At 40.8% G+C, this 12,310-nt stretch overlaps 1 pseudogene across 1 annotated transcript; it reads left to right on the forward strand.

The window, feature by feature from the left end:
* Positions 1 to 470: 470 nt before the first annotated feature.
* Positions 471 to 1,539, forward strand: LOC308163512 (C-C chemokine receptor type 2-like; annotated as a pseudogene). The gene has a single exon. The product of its transcript is annotated as a C-C chemokine receptor type 2-like (transcript).
* Positions 1,540 to 12,310: the final 10,771 nt, after the last annotated feature.

The raw sequence follows: 12,310 nt of genomic DNA on the forward strand, positions 1-12,310 counted from the left end.
GGCAATCAGCCTGTGGCACTGCTGATGTGTAAGGGAAGCCACAGGCTGATTGCCTCCATGCCACGCCGCATTGATGCAGTAATTTGTGCAAAAGATGCCCAGACCAAGTATAGAGTGCATAAATTAACATATTTTTCAGGTCAGGATTTATATTTTATAAATCCTTTTTTTGTCTTATGTAATATTCGAATATTTTGAGATATTGGATTTTCATGAGCTGTTAGCCATAATCGTCAACATTAAAACAAAAAAGTAAATATTTCACTTCATGTGTAATGAATCTAGATTCTAGATTCTAGAATATATAAAAGTTTCAATTTTTGAATTAAATTACGGAAAATAATGAACTTTTCCACAATATTCCCATTTTTTTGAGATGCATCTGTAAGGCTAAACAAAAATAATACAACTATTTTTACTTTCTGCAGAGAGTACAACATATAATTATGAGGACTACTATAATGAAGATTATGCTTGATGGCCAAGCAGGCCAACTATGCAACAATGGTAACGTGAAGAAGTTTGGACGGGTGTTCCTCCCCACTCTTTACAGCTTGGTCTTCATCATCGGGTTCATCGGTAATGGCCTGGTGGTGTGTGTCCTGGTGAAGTACCGCCACAAGAGCAACATGACAGACATATGCCTCTTCAACCTGTCCATGTCAGACCTTCTGTTTGTCATCTCTCTGCCTTTCTAGTCTCACTATGCCGCCACAGCAGAATGGGTCTTTGGGGACTTCATGTGCCGGCTGGTGACAGGATTGTATGTCCTGGGTTTCTATGGCAGCATCTTCTTCATGGTGATCATGACTTTGGACCGCTATGTGGTCATAATTCATACTCATACCATGGCCAGGCACAGGTCAGTCCGATGTGGGATAGCTCTGTCTATGATTGTGTGGGCCCTCAGCATGGGTGCCGCTCTTCCCACAATCGTCTTCACACTGACCGATGAAGGGGAAAATGGATCTGGGTTTACATGTAAACAAGAGTATCCTGTTGATACCTTGTGGAGAGAGTTTGTGTATTTGGAAATGAATGTCTTGGGCCTCCTATTCCCGCTTTGCGTCATGGTGATTTGCTATTCCAGGATCATTTCGACTTTAGTGAATATCAAAAGCACAAAGAAGCATAGGGTCATCAAACTGATATTGGTTATAGTAGCTGTCTTTTTCTGCTTCTGGGTGTATGGGGCCATATCTGCTTCTGGGTGTAAATGTTGTAATTTTTCTACGTTATCTGCAATATCAGTTGTATTTCACTGACTGTATGGTATTACAAAAGATAGATCTGGCTATGCAGTGGACATAAGTGATAGCATTTACACACTGCTGCTTGAATCCAATTATCTATGCCTTTGCTGGACAGAAATTCATGACATATTACTACTCCCTCTGCGATGACGCAGACTTATTAACAAAAGAAACACCCATGACAATAGCAGTTGTTGTCATAGTAATTTCAGGGCAGAAATGTCCCGAACTGGTGCTTTGGAGCGTTCCATTGCCAGAAGGCACTAAAGTGAACAATAGAGGCTAGCATGATAAAGGCTAGGAGAGGCTAGAAGTGTGGATTTACCAAGGAAATGATACCTACAGTAAATGGTAGCGTTGGGCTCCTGTTGGACAGGCAGATAGCAGAGAGAATGTTCAGCAACTGCTGTCTTTAAATAACCCTGATTCGTCATGTGCTTTCTGCATGTCATAGGCTGTGATTAAAAGCCTTCAGGGAGGAGATGCATGGCCTTGGTGTAAAATACAAAGGATTTTGTTTATTGTAATAACGGCACATGGACTTCCAAACCAATTCCACATGTTCAACAATGGCACCAGGAAGAGAGAATAATACCACTATGTCACGTTGGGGAGACGTTTTCACGTTTTGATTTCTGTAGATCATAATATTACCAGAGGACAATGTGGAAGAAAGATACATTGATAGCCTCCAATTCACATCAACAAGACACATTGTAATGCAAACTATCATGACTGTCAATAGTTTGAAAACTGAAACACTGTACAGTACAACAACAGTGTATCTCACCACCACTAAGTTGTACAGCTGACATTTCCAGTTGCCAGAGACAGTAAACTGGAAGGAGCAGCAGCATATTGAGTCCACAATTGAGGTGACAAAAGAACTACAGAGACAGTAGAAATTCAGCTACTGGCGCTGCACAAAAGCTACTTTTGTGGAGTGGCCCACCGTTGTTTCCCCATCGGGGGTCATGCAAGTCTTTTCCATAGAATTCAACTCCACTGGAATTCTCTCCCTGTCAATACAGTAGGCTACAGTAGGCTCCAGCTTTTGAAGTGACAGCTCCATAAAAAAGTGAGAATGCAAGGCTACTTTCAATAGACGCACACAATTCATGACACATTTTACATTGTCATTTGACAGGTGACAATAAGGCATTTTCAATGTCTCTTTATCTTTATATAAACATTGAGGTAATGTTTACATAATCTGCGTTCATTCATCATGATTATTATCGAATCATATTCGCGGATCAAATAAAACATGATCATTACTGAATTGTTTGAGTAGTTATTACTCGTGAACAACATAGCATTCAGGGAGATTTCTCATACTTACCCTATTGGAGGCTTTGTCGCGGCGTTAACTTCTTCGAAGTCCATCATACTCTGAATGCGGCTCTGTCCTTGTATTTAAATGTTATCCTCGATATTTCCCTTTCGTCCTGTCAACAAGGACTCCACTGACATCTAACCCCATTGATATCCAAATCAAGTAGGAGCAGGTCAAAATGTGTATTTCGGTGCTTACAATAATTCCCTATATTATGAAACTAATTATAATTGATTTATTATTTAGGAAAACAATAAATGTCTTATTTGTATTTCACATAGATATAACAGGTCCATACGAAAATGGCACTGCTCAAATTGACACTGTCATTTGCATGTCCTAACAACTGTTGTGTACTTCACAACAAAAAAGCGCAGGGAAATTAATAATAATAATAATCCTTTATTTAACCAGGGTATATTGAGACAGTAGCCTCTTTTTCAAATGAGCCCTGGCCAAGAAAAGCAATATATAAATATACAACAGAAAATAACAACAGAAACAGTGAGCAGATACAGCCTATAAAAGATAACCTAAGTACATTTGCATGTATGATTCAAAGTCTCTGTAACACACAGTTTAAAGTCAGAGAGTGGGATGAACATGTTAAGTTTCAACTTTTTCTGATGTACATTCCACATTGATGGAGCATTGTAACAGAATGCAGTTTTACCAAATTCAGATCTGACATTCCAAGTTATCTACATGAGGACTAAAATAAATATTTTCATCCAATAAAACTCCCAAACATGTATACACGCTACTCTCTCTATCTCTTGTCTTTGTAAGGTAATAATTGGAGACTCAGGTTGTAAATTTTTTAGAAAGAGTGAACAGCATATATTAGGTTTTTTGGAATTCAACACAAATTTTTACTTCTTATTATGTATTATTTATTGTATATTTATTTATATTCTATACAAATAAAAGTTATTATTATATTATTATATTATTATTTCTGCCATCTGCTAATCAAGTGCAGTAACAATAAGAGTTATGATCAGATACAGTGCTGTTTGAGAAAATCATGTTTTTGTGTCGAGGTGCATCTAATCTACGTCAGATGAGATTACTTCATATCCTCCTCCGGTCTCTGCTTCTCTCCTATGAGGACACACACACACACAGACACATACACGGTCAATACTGAGTTCAGTGATGTAAGTAAGTAAGGTTTTTGTTTTTATTTTTACATTTTAACCATTTAGCAGACGCTTTTATCCAAACGACAGACAATTAGAGATTAACATGGTTCCAGTCTCCCTGGAGTAACTGAGGGCTAAGTGCCTTACTCAAGGGCACACTAGTGGTGGTGTTCCCAGGTCTTACTCAAGGACACACTAGTGGTGGTGTTCCCAGGTATTACTCAAGGACACACTAGTGGTGGTGTTCCCAGGTCTTACTCAAGGACACAGTAGTGGTGGTGTTCCCAGGTCTTACTCAAGGGCACACTAGTGGTGGTGTTCCCAGGTGGGATTTAAACTCATGACCTTCTGATCACCAGTCCAACTCACCATCCCCTAGACCTACGTGTTCCTCTGGAGGTCAAAGAGGCCAGACTTGAGAGACCCACCTACTCTAGGGTTAGGGTCTCAACTGCCTAACATGTCGGCCCTAAATCAGGTCTCGCGTCAAGTTTCAAGTTCATTTGTTACTTCACATTACACAAATGTAACAGAGTAAAATTCTTAGCCTCCGGTTCTGACATTGCATTGCAGCACAAGACATAGGCATAATAAATCAAGCATAATTCAAGATAAAGTGTCAGTAGTCAACAGAGGACTAGTGTCATATGCATGGATGAAGTCTGTTTCCACAACTAGAATCTCACCTGTTTCATCAGTGCAGAGAAACCTCATCTTTGGGTGCAGAGTTGTTGGAACTATCGTCAGAAGCTACGAGGAAACAAGACAAGGCCAGTTCAACTAACCAGGAATACAGAACTACATTCTGACATGGAAACAGTCCCATGTTATACGTCAACAACATTTACATGTATTCATTCATGCTTTGTTTATCCAGGTCCCTTTTCAGATATGAATCTCTTTTTCAAGGGAGCCCTGGCCAAGACGCACCATAGCAGATTAACATTCACACAGTATAAAACACAACAACAACAACCAAATATAGACAAATTAGATATTACAGTTTACATGGTGAACAGCCACACATGATTGTCATTCAGTTCAGTGTACATTTGTAAATGCAACATGAAGGTGTAGAATACTTACTGCTAGCTTGGGAGAAGCCTGAAACAGAATTGTACATGAAGATATTACTGACTCTTATAGTTTGGTTTAGTAGAATATTACAACTAACCAACATGTATGACACTTTACTAACTAACCAACATGTATGACACTTTACTAACTAACCAATATGTATGACACTTTACTAACTAACCAACATGTATGACACTTTACTAACTAACCAACATGTATGAGACGTTACTAACTACATACAGTATGTTACATCCTGTATTTCTAGTGTATTTGGTATTCCTGACAGGATCGAACCTGATAACATGCCTGTGTTCTCTTTAGATTCCTTAGAGGCGCTACTTCTACAGCCCTGACTTCACATCACAACACTATTCCTGGTGAAACATCTACATCTACCAACTCCACTAGAACACATCAATACAGACGACTTCATCACTGCTAACAAACTGACAACAACACCTCCATTGATGATATGATGAAGAGGAGGTGTTTCTCACCTTTCTTGCTCTTCCTCTTCATGATGAACACAGTGATGATGATGATGAGGAGGAGGAGGAGTCCGACCACAGCTCCAATGATGAGGGGGGCGGGGGGGGCAGTGGTACCTGTAACCAACACAGAGCAGTCAGACTGGAACTTAGGGTCACAGTTTGGTTTCCTCTCAACCAAGCCACTTTCTCTGTCACTCAGTAAGAGTTCCTGAAGGGACTTTGTGAACTTTGAGTCACTGAGAATGATCACGTATCTTCTTACCTCTGTTGGTCTTTATCACGGAGCGCTCCAGTTTGATGACGATGTCGTCCTCCATCCCAGAGAGCTGAACCACACAGTCATACTGGTTCTTCTCCCAAACCTCAGGCTTCACAAGGAGTCGAGTCCTCATCTGGAAGGTTCCGTCGAGGTTGGGGAGAACCTCTCCGTACTCCACATCCTCATACACCTCCTGTCCATCTCTCCTCCAGAACATCACAACTTCTCTGGGGTAGAAACCTGTAGCGTGGCAGGTGACTGGAGAGGAGGGGGTCTTCTGGAGCAGAGACACTGAGGGAGGGACTGGGGGGGAGGGGGGAGAGGGAGGGGGAGTGAGAGGGAGGGGGGGAGATAGAGGGAGAGGGGAGAGAGAGGGAGAGGGAAGAGAGAAGGAGGGGGAGAGAGAGGGGGAAAAAGCCGAAGTTTGGGGGAGAGGGATGGGGAGAGAGAAGGAGAGAGAGAGGGAGGGAAAGAGAGGACGGGAGAGAGGGGGGGGGGGGGGGGGGAATAGTAGCAGTAAAAAATAAAAGAGCAGGAAATAGAAGGAATGTAATTGTTCCACTTCAAAGTAGTTGAATATGAACATGTTGTGTCAGGTGATGTGTCAGTGTGTGTGTACCTGTCCTCTTCCCGTACTGCACGAGCCTCTTCAGCCATTCAACGCACGCCTCGGTGATGGTGTGTTTCCTGTACTCATTACCAGCTAGCTCTCTGTCCCTCCTGTGTTTGTAGATGACGGCCTGTGACACTGGAGCGATCCATGTAGATGTCTGCAGGTCAAAGGACAGGAAGTCCTCTCCATCATAACCATACTGACTAAACCCCTCTGTGACTCCAGTCTCCTCATCCCAACTACAACCAGACATACTCTGGTAAATATGAGAGAGAGAGAGAGAGAGAGAGAGAGAGAGAGAGAGAGTGAGAGAGAGAGAGAGAGAGAGAGAGAGAGAGAGAGAGAGATAGAGACAGAGACAGAGAGAGAGAGGGGAGAGAGTGAGATTTTAGTAAAAAAAAATAAAAATTGTGATTACTTTATTTCCTTGTCATGTGTGGTCTGTTACTCTGAACTATTATGCATCCTGCTTCAGCCTCTGATCATCATATTTCTAAATTCATAAGCAGTTTAGTTTGGGTCGTAAAGGTCCAGAATGAAAGGTTCTGTGTCTGACAGTCCCTCAACATGGCGGAAGGTTGTTCTGGTCAGTTTAGTTCAACAGTGTTTTATCTCTCATGTAGGATCATGTTGATGCTTCTCAATGTGAGACGGATCATGTCAGAACTTTCCCAAATCCAAGAGAACAACACGGAAATATCAATTATGGTTGAAACCATTAAAAGGAATGTAACAGTGGTAAAGAAGGTATTGCTCTTACCTCCACTCTGGTTGAAACGCTGCTTTAGATCACCAATGTCTGCTTTGAAGGTGTACTGGTAGGCCATCAAAATTTGAGTCTCCGTCTCCCAGAGTTTTGGGTCATGTGCAGTTGCCTTGTCCATCCAGTCCTGTTTGGGCACGGCTCTCTTGGTGTTGCTGTCATAGTGAAGCACCTGAACACCATCCACCATCGCCACAACCACAAACTCTTGAAGGTTTGGAACACCAGAGGATGCAGTGAAGAAATAGTGAAAGGTGTGGGTCACTAGAAGAAACATGGATGAAAGTATGCAGAGATATAATACCATGTATATGTATGAACTCTTACAAAGGAGGTTTACCATCATATTTGGTTCAGACTATAAGAGACTGTCGACTCAAATCTATGTTGAACATGAAACACTTTTACTTTGTGTTTTCTTGTTATTCAGTCGACCTACAACACAGGAGAGCATTGTGTTTGTTACACCCTACACCAAGGGGTCGGCAATTATTAAGTTTGGCTTCGGGCCCAAAAAAATGTTGCCACTAGATGGCGGGCCCGAACCTAATCAAAGGCTAATTTAAGTAATTGATTGTTTAAAAATGTGACACATTCTAATGCTTTGACTTTTCTTTCGAGAGATGTACACATCGCTAGTCAACTAACACAGCTTGTTTTGTGAGCCTGCTAACAATGTAAAGTAGTGTTCTAGTTAACTAGGTAGCAGTCCAATCCATTACGTTGCAGTATTTTGGCTTGACTAGCGAGTTTGTGTTGTGATTCTCAACAACGTTGAAACGTAGTTTCACCCTTTTCCATAGTTTTGAATAATAAATGTGTGGACTGACGATGTAGCGCAGCCTAACTTATTCTAATAATTATTTAACATACTTTTATTCTGATAATTATTCCCCCCTCCTCCCAGACAAGGTCACATTATTATTGGATTGGTTGTTTGCGTGTCGGGTGAAGTTAGCTAAACATTTAACCTGCTAGCTAGCAAGAGAAACATCATGTCACTCTCCAAAGGTCTAAAGAGGAAAGTTGACGGTGGAAACAGGGCATTTAAAGAGGAATGGACAACGAACTATACGTTCATCCTACCTGGTTTCATCAAAGCAAAGCCGTTGTGAGACTCACATTTTCCGTGCTCACAATGTTCCCTTTCTATACATGCGAGTCGTCCTTTTCGTCAATGAATGTGATAAAGACGCACGAGAGGAATCGATTGACGCATAAAACCTTGAGAACTGCCGGATTAAAGTGACGTCCATATCACCAGATATCAAGCAAATAGTGACCGATGGGAGATGCCACTTTTCACATTAAGTGAGTACCAAGCCTGTCGTTATTGTATTTAATAACCTAATTGTATTTTGTATATTTTGAATGAATGGCTCATTGTAATGATTATCCCTAATAGCGTGTTTGCTCTGTCGTTTCAGGAGCATAGGCCTATGCACCACCACCGCTTTGTTACTGTTCATATGTGTGTTGCAGTCACATATATGTAAACATTACATTTGAATGATTTACTGAGCTGGTGTTATTTTTTTCAAACCACACACCGCATGTCGGCTATTTCAGCACCACGCCTTGTCCACCTACTTATGATTCACCATGAGGGGTTCAGCGTCAGTGCGCTTCGGTGCACCCCGCTGCCTGATTGTCTGTCCCTGTGTCATTCACTCTCAACATGGATAAAAGTACAATAAGCATTATTCAGGTGGAGGTAGATTCTCTATTCTGACATTATAGGCGCTATATGTGGGACTGTCGGTCCGATATTGTAAAAAAGAAAAGAAAAAAAAAGAAACAAACAAAAAAAAAAGAAGAAAAAAGTGGATTCTCAAAATAATCTGCTGGGCCAAATATTATTGGTGATGGGCCAGCAATGGCCCGCGGGCCCCCTATTGCCGACCCCTGCCCTACACCCTCTATCATCCCCCTCTCCTCTCCTCCTCCTAACACCCTATACCCTCTATCATTCAACTAGTTATCTACTGAACTATCTAACATTCAACTAGTTATCTACTGAACTATCTAACATTCAACTAGTTATCTACTGAACTATCTAACATTCAACTAGTTATCTACTGAACTATCCAATATTCAACTAGTTATCTGAACAATCTAACATTCAACTAGTTATCTACTGAACTATCCAATATTCAACTAGTTATCTACTGAACAATCTAACATTCAAATAGTTATCTACTGAACTATCCAACATTCAACTAGTTATCTACTGAACTATCTAACATTCAACTAGTTATCTACTGAACTATCTAACATTCAACTAGTTATCTACTGAACTATCTAACATTCAACTAGTTATCTACTGAACTATCCAACATTCAACTAGTTATCTACTGAACTATCCAACATTCAACTAGTTATCTACTGAACTATCCAACATTCAACTAGTTATCTACTGAACTATCCAACATTCAACTAGTTATCTACAGAACTATCCAACATTCAACTAGTTATCTACTGAACTATCCAACATTCAACTAGTTATCTGAACTATCCAACATTCAACTAGTTACAGGTGTGTACAGGGGGCCTAACCCTGACCCAGACCCTGACCCTGACCCTGACCCTAACCCTGACGCTGACCCTAGGTGTTGAGCTTGTTGTCCCCTAACCTATCCCTACCCTGACCCTGACCCTGACCTGACCCTGACCTAACCCAGTGGAGGTGGAGGTGTGTACAGGGGGCCTGGCAGCAAACACAGAGTTCCCTGTAGTTGTTAGACTGGAGTCACTCTGATGATGTTTGACATCACGCTGAAGGAGGTGCTTCTCTTTTTGATGAAAAACATGTTACATTTACATTTTTACATTTTTGGCATTTAGCAGACGCCTTATTCCAAAGCGACTTACAATCAATACATTTGAATACTAAGCATGTGAATCATCAGTCCACCATTCGTGGCAGGAAGAGTAATCTAGCTCAGGCCCGGGGCCATTGATAGAAGGAGAAACCTTCTTCTACCACCTTCTTCTAAAACTTTTTTTTTTGAAATACTGGAGGAACAGAGAAACAGTACAAGGGGGCGATAGAAGTTCTTAGGGACACAGTAGAGGGGAAAGCGGACGTCTTTAGGAGACGTAGTGCTGAGGGCAGAAGATGTCTCAGGAGGAGCAGTTAAGGTGTAACCTGAAGAGGTGGGTCTTCAGTCTACGACGGAAGATGGGTAGTGACTCTGCCGTTCTGACAGCCGTGGGGAGCTCATTCCACCAGCGGGGAGCCAGAGTTGTGAAGAGACGTGATCGGGCAGCACGACGTTCATAAAACCACACAGTGTGACAAAACATTTTTACCAATAGCAGCCAGATTTGTGAGCTGTTGTGACAGTAAAAAGAAGTCTGATGGAACACAACACAAATCAAGGCGAGGGACTTTCCAGGAAGTCAAGTCTTAAATATCTTAAACATTTTCAAGGCAAGGGACTCAGATTGACTCAGCAAGGGACTGTGTTATTAATGTTTTATCTTTTTATTTCTTACATTTGTTTCTCTTCTTTTAGTGTATGTTATTTGTATCTTCTTTTTGTTTTATATATATCCCCTGCTTTTATATTCATCTTATGCTTGTTTATGTTTTTATCCTGTTGTAAAGCACTTTGAGCTGCATTTCTTGTATGAAAGGTGCTGAATAAATAAAGCTTTACTTACTTACTTACAACCACCATAAAGACTGTAAATAAGTAACTATTTGCACCATGCTGATCTCTGTACATACTGTTTACACACTTCTCATTTATTTGTATTCATATTGTCCACACTTTTCTATTTTTATTTAAAGTTATCTTTATTTACCTGTATACTATACATATACACAGCTTTGTATAACCATTTCTTTATTGTAGTCGTACATTACATCATTTTAGTTTGTTTTTTATCTTTACACTTGCTTTGACAATGATGTATGTTTCCATGATGCCAATAAAGATGTTCATACTTTTAAAGGGTGTCTGACTAGAGAAACACTGTCTTTAGTTAGGTTGATCAACTGTCATTAAACCTACAACCACGTGGTAAAACAACAGTCCTGAATTGCTTTCTGGGAAAGTAACATTTACATTTGGGTCATTTAGCAGACGCTTTCATCCAAAGAGACTTACAATAAGTACATTTGTCTAAACCACTCAAACACTAAGGGGGATCAAACCAAATGGATGTGACACACACATATGTATATTTGAATTTGAATTAATTTCATTGTGGAAATAACTGAAGGAACTTAGGTCAAACAGGCCCATGGTATGATACAGCAAACATAATCGAAACGTAGATTTATGGAGCGAAGTGCTTTAGTCTTCAGTGAAGGAGGAAAAACAAGTGTAAAACAGCAGCATTTCCATGTATTAAATGTGTTGTAGCTCACTGACCTGCAGATGCGCTGTGAACGCAGAGGAGCAAACCCACCAAACCCTTCATCTGGATTTGTTAGTGAAAAGAACCTCCAGGTACTGACAGAAAAGTGCGCACTGTCACTCGGGGTAGAAGAGCCTTACCTGGGGGGTATTCCATCAACGTCGCTAAAGGAAAATCCTGGCTTATTTTTGATAACTCTCGCGAGACTTATCAGAATGTGCCTGGATATTTTTTAGGAACTCTCGCGAGACTTGGTAGACTAAACCTGGATTTTCTTTTAGCGATGTTGATGGAATACCCCTGTTGAGTCGTTGAGGACATGGGACAGGTGACACCTGAGAAACACAGGATTTGATGAACCAATAGAAATCAAATAAAGGCACGTACGTCATCAGAAACCAGGCAAGACGGATGAACTGAGGTTGTCACTCGAAATCTGAAGGACTTGGCCTGTTGGTCTGGCGCACAATATTGATCATTAATAACACCATTTAGACAATAGGTCTGCTCAACATATGAGTTATGTTTTAGAAATCAAATAAACTTCAACTGTCTGTAAGTGGATGTGTACGGAAGCGCATTGCATTCACAAAAACATTAATAAAAATAAACGCCTTGTCTCGTAATTAGGGGATCCATGTCTCCTAATTAGGATTACGAGATAAGGCGTATATATTTGTAATAATTATAATTTTATTATAATTTATTTGTTTTATTGTGAACTCAATGGGTTTCCGTAGAATGGGCACCTGGGTTGAGAGCTCAGGTGTTGTTAATTAGGGGATGGTGTCATTGTGCGTCAAGCCCAGCCACGTGACTGACTGGTCAAACACAGCAAGACTTCTGCGTGGAAAAGCGCTTGAATTGAGGCTACTTTAATCATCCGGGTTTCGCTTTAGTAGTGGAAGACTCCAGGGACGCCATTGGTATGTAGATGGAACTTGTTTGAAACACATTGTGTTTGGATGTGTTTGTTTGGTTGTATCCGGTGTGAAGCGGGAAGGT

This window comes from Nansenia antarctica (assembly GCF_963989245.1).
Source record: "Nansenia antarctica genome assembly, chromosome: 8".
Classification (NCBI taxonomy): Eukaryota; Metazoa; Chordata; class Actinopteri; order Argentiniformes; family Microstomatidae; genus Nansenia; species Nansenia antarctica.